This window comes from Schistocerca gregaria, chromosome 4, assembly GCF_023897955.1.
Source record: "Schistocerca gregaria isolate iqSchGreg1 chromosome 4, iqSchGreg1.2, whole genome shotgun sequence".
In the NCBI taxonomy this organism is placed as follows: domain Eukaryota; kingdom Metazoa; phylum Arthropoda; class Insecta; order Orthoptera; family Acrididae; genus Schistocerca; species Schistocerca gregaria.
This window is the reverse complement of record NC_064923.1, coordinates 640,059,536-640,068,257: the sequence shown is the minus strand read 5'-3', so window position 1 is coordinate 640,068,257 and position 8,722 is coordinate 640,059,536. Positions and strand designations below refer to the sequence as shown.

At 41.6% G+C, this 8,722-nt stretch overlaps 1 non-coding gene across 1 annotated transcript; it reads right to left on the bottom strand.

Annotated features, from left to right (window-relative positions):
* Positions 1 to 5,926: 5,926 nt before the first annotated feature.
* On the bottom strand, positions 5,927 to 6,033 carry LOC126268504 (U6 spliceosomal RNA). The gene has a single exon (XR_007549129.1). It is a non-coding gene; the product is annotated as a U6 spliceosomal RNA (small nuclear RNA).
* Positions 6,034 to 8,722: the final 2,689 nt, after the last annotated feature.

The window sequence follows — 8,722 nt, the reverse complement described above, 5'->3', positions numbered from 1 at the left end:
TTGGAACTACTTAAAACTAACGAACTTAAGTCATGGACGTCAGTTCGCTCCCCCATTGTGCACATCTTGTGGATGACTTCCTTCAGGATGACTAGAATGGCCAGCATTTTCTCCAGACGTGAACCGTGTCGAACATGCCTGGGATGGATTGAAAAGGGCTGTTTGAGGACGGGCATTCTGGACCACCAGTGCCTTGATGAACTTGTTGATAGAATGTCACGACGGATACAGGCATGCATCAGAGTAAAAGGTCGTGCTACTGGTTATTAGAAGTGCCGGTGTGTATAGCAATTTTGACCATCACCTCTGAAGGTCTAGCTGTGTGGTGGCACAACAAGCAATGTGTGGTTTTCATGAGCAATTAAAAGGGCGAAAATGATGTTTATGTTGATCTCTATTATAATTTTCGGTACAGGTTCCGGTCACGTAAATGAGGAGGGGTACTGAGTATAACTGGGGAGACAAGACATTTGTGGCACAACTTGAATATGAGAAGGAATCGGTTGATGGGACACATTCGGAGACATTTTTCCAATTGAGTGTTGGAGGAAAAAGTGGAGGTAATTTATTCGGAGATAAAGAGGCTTGCAATGGATGGAGTACGAGCAGAGCTGCATCAAACCAGTCTTCGGAGTGAAGACCACAACAACATCGATTTGCCGCAGCCTGCACTCAGTGTGCTATCAGTTCCTGTCTCCGGGTCTGCCAGCTCTTTCTTATATGGAGCATAACCAGCAGATAGCTTCCGGAGTCGGATATGCAACTGCCCAGGTACATGCCAAATTTTATTTCCCTCTGACGAATTAATTGAATGTGAAAAGGGGAATATAAGAAATATCAACCGGTTTCTGAGCGATGGGAGCACGGTGTCTGGGAAAAAATTCTTTTATTGATCTGTATTAATCTGTTGTTGCTACAAACGATAGAGAACGTCCGGGTTCCTACGTAGCATTGCATTTCGGGAAATGGTGTTCAAGGAAGACAGGTGGGCGTGGCTGAGGCAGAGTATAATGTTGCAGAAATAGGAGGCACTACATCCATAGCCAACTGATATATTTTTAAGAATTAAGACTAATATGGGAAAGCAATGTAGTCAGTCTCTGTGTGGCGTCCATTGTGGAAAACGTTTTTATGGTTACGACGACTGTTTTATGTCTCATTGATTATTATTCAGGCTGTTAGAAAAGTTGTATCTACGAGGTACCGTTCCCGTAACACATCTGGAGTAATATATGGTGTTTTTATTTTAGTTACCAGTGACTTAGTTTACAGAGTGAACTGATACGAGATTCTGTTCATTTTATTTTTCAGTAATTTTGAGCAGTGAGAAATTTTTTAATCACACCGTGAAGCTAAGACATTCACTTGCTCTTTGAAGTAGCTACTTTCTATTTTATTGCTTTGCAAGCGGCACCTGAGAGGTAAAACGCTTTTTATGGAGTCAGATGCTGATCTAGGACCCAAGCTATAATTTTTATACTGGGTTATTTAGTTTACGGAGGGGATATTTAATTAGATCCATTAATGCGGTACTCCAAAACGGATTTATTATAAAAACACACTTATGCCTATGTTGAAGCGCCCGCACAGCTGAGGGTTCTAGGCCATCCAATGACATTTAAACAGAAGCGCCCACCTTTTTTTATGTGGGAGACATTACAAGTACTTACATAACAAATTTTAGTGTATAGACAGGCCTTTCTATCAAGCGTATGTTCCAAATACCCTGTAAATATTTTCGTTTTATGTAATGTAATTAAAATTTTACATGTGGAATTCTCTAGCCGGCTGCTGTGGCCGAGCATTCTAAGCGCTTCAGTCCGGAACCGCGCTGCTGCTTCCATCGCAGGTTCGAATCCTACCTCGGTCATGGATGTGTGTGATGTCCTTAGGTTAGTTAGGTTTAAGTAGTTCTACGTCTAAGAGACTGATGACCTCAGATGTTAAGTCCCATAGTGAATAGAGCCATTTGAACCATTTTTGAATTCTCTAAATTTAGGAACTGTCTAAAGAACAGCGACGCTCCGTCTATGGTGGCCAGATATACTCTCAAACATCTAATTACGATATGCCGCATGGTAATTCAACGTTAATGGCTGGATTCGATTCAGTGGTTGGAACTGAACGTCCAGGTCTGGTTTACTCCTGCACTCAGTCCCTTGTTTGCCTTTTTCAGCTATGACTGCCACACTTTACTACGACTTTGACCGGAGCTACAAGTCGGGTTGTGATAATACTCGTAAACATGAACGCAACAACGAAAGCTCATTCGGTTGCATTATCTCATTTTGTCCAGCAAGTGAAAAAGTTTCTCCACGCCCCCAGCGATTCCAATATTTGCATCCCAATTTAGGCCACAATACTACACAATATATTCTAGGCCACAGCATTAATTATGTGCATGACCCATTTTTCCATCATGTCTAATCATATGACACCATTCGGGAGGAAGACGGTTCAATCCCGCGTCCGGCCATCCTGATTTAGGTTTTTCGTGATTTCCCTAAATCACTCCAGGCAAATGCCGCGATGGTTCTTCTGAAAGGGCACGGCCGACGTCCTTCCCCATTCTTCCCTAATCTCATGAGACCGAAGACCAGGCTGTCTTGTCTCCTTCCCCAAACAACCAAACCAACCATATTCCTTTTTTTTTTTTTGTCATCATAAGTCTATTGGTGGTTTGATGCGGCCCACCACGAATTTCTTTCCTGTGCTAACCTCTTCATCTCAGAGTAGCACTTGCAGCCTACATTCTCAATTATTTGCTTGACGTATTCCAATCTCTGTCTTCCTCTACAGTTTTTGCCCGCTACAGCTCCCTCTAGTACCATGCAAGTCATTCCCTCATGTCTTAGCAGATGTCCTCTCATCCTGTCCCTTCTCCTTATCAGTGTTTTCCACATATTTCTTTCCTCTCCGATTCTGCGTAGAACCTCCTCATTCCTTACCTTATCAGTCCACCTAATTTTCAACATTCGTCTATAGCACCACATCTCAAATGCTTCAATTCTCTTCTGTTCCGGTTTTCCCACAGTCCATGTTTCACTACCATACAATTCTGTACTCCAGACGTACATCCTCAGAAATTTCTTCCTCAAATTAAGGCCGGTATTTCATATTAGTAGACTTCTCTTGGCCAGAAATGCCTCTTTTGCCATAGCGATTCTTCTTTTGATGTCCTCCTTGCTCCGTCCTTCATTGGTTATTTTACTGACTAGGTAGCAGAATTCCTTAACTTCATTGACTTCGTGACCATCAATCCTGATGTTAAGTTTCTCACTGTTCTCATTTCTACTACTTCTCATTACTTTCGTCTTTCTCCGGTTTACTCTCAGACCATACTGTGTACCCATTAGACTGTTCATTCCGTTCAGCAGATCATTTAATTCTTCTTCACTTTCAGTCAGGATAGCAATGTCATCAGCGAATCGTATCATTGATACCCTTTCACCTTGTATTTTAATTTCACTCCTGAACCTTTCTTTCATTTCCATCATTGTTTCCTCGATGTACAGATTCAAGAGTAGGGGCGAAAGGCTACAGCCTTGTCTTACACCCTTCTTAATACGAGCACATCATTCTTGATCGTCCACTCTTATTATTCCCTCTTCGTTGTTGTACGTATTGTATATGACCCGTCTCTCGCTGTAGCTTACCCCTGCTTTTTCAGAATCTCGAACAGCTTGCACCATTTTATATTGTCGAACGCTTTTTCCAGGTCGACAAATCCTATGAACGTGTCTTGATTTTTCTTCAGCCTTCCTTCCATTATTAGCCGTAACGTCAGAATTGCCTCTCTCGTGCCTTTACTTTTCCTAAAGCCAAACTGATCGTCACCTAGCGCATTCTCAATTTTCTTTTCCATTCTTCTGTATATTATTCTTGTAAGCAGCTTCGATGCATGAGCTGTTAAGCTGATTGTGCGATAATTCTCGCACTTGTCAGATCTTGCCGTCTTTGGAACTGTGTGGATGATGCTTTTCCGAAAGTCAGATGGTATGTCACCAGACTCATATATTCTACACACCAACGTGAATAGTCGTTTTGTTGCCACTTCCCCTAATGATTTTAGAAATTCTGATGGAATGTTATCTATCCCTTCTGCCTTATTTGACCGTAAGTCCACCAAAGCTCTTTTAAATTCCGATTCTAATACTGGATCCCCTGTCTCTTCTAAATCGAATCCTGTTTCTTCTTCTATCACATCAGACAAATCTTCTCCCTCATAGAGGCTTTCAATGTATTCTTTCCACCTATCTGCTCTCTCCTCTGCAATTAACAGTGGAATTCCCGTTGCACTCTTAATGTTACCACCGTTGCTTTTAATGTCACCAAAGGTTGTTTTGACTTTCCTTATGCTGAGTCTGTCCTTCCGCCAATCATATCTTTTTCGATGTCTTCACATTTTTCCTGCAGCCATTTTGTCTTGGCTTCCGTACACTTACTATTTATTCCATTCCTCAGCGACTTGTATTTCTGTATTCCTGATTTTCCCGGAACATGTTTGTAGTTCCTCCTTTCATCAATCAACTGAAGTATTTCTTCTGTTACCCATGGTTTCTTCGCAGCTACCTTCTTTGTACCTATGATTTCCTTCCCAACTTCTGTGATGGCCCTTTTTAGAGATGTCCGTTCCTCTTCAAATGAGCTGCCTACTGCGCTATTCCTTATTGCTGTATCTATAGAATCAGAGAACTTTAAACGTATCTCCTCATTCCTTAGAACTTCCGTATCCCACTTCTTAGCGTATTGATTCTTCCTGACTAATGTCTTGAACTTCAGCCTACTCTTCATCACTACCATATTGTGATCTGAGTCTATATCTGCTCCTGGGTACGCCTTACAATCCAGTATCTGATTTCGGAATCTCTGTCTGACCATGATGTAATCTAATTGAAATCTTCCCGTATCTCTCGCACTTTTCCAAGTATACCTCCTCCTCTTGTGATTCTTGAACAGGGTGTTCGCTATTACTAGCTGAAGCTTGTTAGAGAACTCAATTAGTCTTTCTCCTCTTTCATTCTTTGTCCCAAGCCCATATTCACCTGTAAACTTTTCTTCTAATCCTTCCCCTACAACTGCATTCCAGTCGCCAATGACTATTAGATTTTCGTCCCCCTTTACATACTGCATTACCCTTCCAATATCCTCATACACTTTCTCTATCTGTTCATCTTCAGCTTGCGACGTTGGCATGTACACCTGAACTATCGTTGACGGTGTTGGGCTGCAGTCGATTCTGATTAGAACAACCCGGTCACTGAACTGTTCACAGTAACCCACCCTCTGTCCTCCCTTCCTATTCATAACGAATCCTACACCTGTTATACCATTTTCTTCCTTCCACCTCACTTCACTGACCCCTAATATATCTAGATTGAGCCTTTCCATTTCTCGTTTCAGATTTTCTAGTTTCCCTAGCACGTTTAAGCTTCTGACATCCCACGCCCCGACACGTAAAACATTATCGTTTCGTTGATTATTCAATCTTTTTCTCATGGTAACCTCCCCCTTGGCAGTCCCCTCCTGGAGATCCGAATGGGGGACTATTCCGGAATCTTTTGCCAATGGAGAGATCATCATGACTTTTCTTCAACTACAGGCCACATGTCCTGTGGATACATGTTACGTGTCTTTAATGCAGTGGTTTCCATTGCCTTCTGCATCCTCATGTCGTTGATCATTGCTGATTTTTCCACCTTTAGGGGCAATTTCCCACCCCTAGGACAAGAGAGTGTCCTGAAACTCTATCCGCTCCTCCGTCCTCTTTGACAAGCCCGTTGGCAGAATGAGGCTGACTTCTTATGCCGGAAGTCTTCGGCCACCAATGCTGATTATTTATCAAAATTTAGGCAGTGGCGGGGATCGAACCCGGGACCGAAGACGTTTTGATTATGAATCAAAGACGCTACGTTTTTTTTTTTTTTTTTTTTGCTTCACGATCACGATTTTGCGTGTCATCCTTGCGCAGGGGCCATGTTAATCTTATCTGTATCGTTCCAATTTTAGTATATGTACCGCCGAAGCGAGTACGCCCCTAGACCATAGGGAAACATATTTCAATCAGACCTGCTCTTGTAAAATACAATTCTGGCGGTGTAACATTGAACCCTAGTAAAATCGTCAGTGAATGAATTGAGGCATAAATTTCGCATCTTATAATATAAAGAAATCAGGGGAAATGAGGTTTAATTCGGATACAGATTATTAGGTGCGGTATTTATAAAGTTATAAACTTTTGTAAGTGCACTCGAGCACCACACACACAGACACACACACACACACACACACACACACACACACACACACACACACGGAAAGAAAGAGAGAGAGAGAGAGTTGGAGGGAATATCCATATTCAGTCATATTGGGCTGTATCAAGAAGTGGAGAGTGGCTGAAATAACTTAGCTCATTCATTAGTTCTTCAGGAATCTTCTTGGAGTAGCCATAGGTCTCTCATTTTTCAGTTGTGCTCGTAGCAAAATAACTGTGTTTCTTGCATGTAATAACGTATCACCAAATATCCACAGTGAAATCAGCAGCTAAGATCGCTTTTAGGTACACCTCCCACGTGAAAATTTTTTCGTATCTCAAACGTTCATGTGGATTGCGTTCCGTATAGTAGGTCCTCTGTGTAATCGGAGCAAATGACTAGTTGCCGGATTTATCAGTGGGTCTCATAGAGGGATCTGTTTTATCTCTGACACACACAGTTTGCTGACTCCACTTTGATTGCGCAGAATGTCATGCAGACACGCCCCGAATGAAGTGGGGTAATCGATCGACCGGTTTGTCAGAGCTGAGTCGGGAGACGTAATTCACGCCCTTCACACACACAGACTCACACACACGCACATACTCACGAAAACAAGCACGTATGCGCGCTTGTCAACTCTTGTTCCGTTTTATCACGGCGACGGCTTTGTGCGAATATGTCCGCCAGCGGCCGCCGTTTTGTCAGGGACGCAGTTAAACCATGTCGTTGTCTCCGCCTCCAACTGCCGCCTCCATTGACGCCGCCAGGCGATCGCTCTGATTTGTCGCTCATGGTCATGTAGTTCCACCTCTATGACGACAAATACAAAGACCTCATTTTAGCTGCTAGTTGTGAATGAGACAGTCGCATCTCTTTGAAATAAACGGATACGACTCCCACTCTGTGTAGCTATTCTTTGGCGAGACGGCAATTAATTTTGAACTAACATACTGGATGCAGCTCTTTGTGCTGCCTGTCTTTCACGCCTGAGTCGTCTGACATTTGGACACAGCAGAAATCGGCGTTGTGGTAATCCTATATGTTTTCACTGTGCAATTCCTTTTCTTTTTACTTATCCATTTGCTTTGTCGTGAAGCTATGGGAGGAATAGAGTAAACGGTCTTATGTTGGACCATTTCTTAAATTGGACAGAGCAGTAAAAATTGTGTATGAATGATGATGGAGCCCTCTAACGGCGATTAACAGAAGCTATAACCCTTTTTGTTATGAGAACGGAGTTGCGCAACGATACAGTGTTTGCTTTGCCCTTCTAAATTTTTCTATTTTAAGTGGCTTCAATATATAATTTTTCATCCCTTCATCTAAGTCAAAAGACGGAGTATAGTCGAATGACGGAGTAGTCTTCAAGTTGTGTAAGTTGCACTCTACAATTTGTAATCAGCGCTTAACAGCGACAATATACCTTATTAATCCTCGAGGATGTACTCATTGCTATGGGTGTGTTCCTTGCGGAAATACAAGTGGCATTTTGTCCTTTACTGGAGTGGCGATATTTTCCTATATTGGACTGCTTATTTGCAATGCTCGACAATTCATATGGCTGTCTTGATGACAGTAGCAAGTGCTGTAAACGGCTTAAAAAGTATTAGAGTTTGTCTATTAACGCAAATATTTTTGATGACATCAGCTTTGCAGCAGCAGACACATCAGCAGTTTCAGCGGAAAATTGAGGTGCTATTTCAACAGAAGTTTCTAAAATTTTTATAGCAGAACCTGCGGCAGCATGTGAAAGGTTGATGTAGGAATTACTACTGAAGTTATTGAAACATCAATATCAAAGCTCTCAAAGATGTAAAACCTACGTAAAAGCAAGGAAATATCTCTGCTGCCTAAAAGCAAAGGAGTGAGACAAAGGAAATCAACAGACTGTATGTTTTTGACATCGCCTCCATTGAAGAAGAAGATGGGAAACAAGGAATCAAAGAACAACTACTCTGCCAACGTAAAGTCAAAGAATTACGCAGTCACGTTATTTTGCAAATTATGCCATAAAGATGAAAAGAGGGACATGATTGTATGTATGAAGGGTCGGGAGCGCTCACATCAAGACGGCACTAGAATGGGGTCAAAGAATAAGACATAATTAATTGAATTACAAAGTTATTTTCATTTATCTTCTTAGTGATCACATCAAGGTTTCGCTACAGTGGGGACAACATTGTTATATTTTTTTGTCTTTCATCATGCTTCAGGTTAGGAAACAGGAGATCTAATACAGGAAAGTGTCTGTCTCAATTGGACTAATGACTGTTTAAACTAAACATTTTTGCAGTCCTTTGTAAATTTGGAATATATTTAGTACGTGCATTTTGTGATTCTATTTTATTCTTATTTGTAAATACATTTTCGCAATTCGTAGCTCTTAAAATTTTTGTTTAAAATGTCATAGTCCTTACATAGTCGGATATAGGCTATCATATCCTACTTATTTTCACAGTTAAATT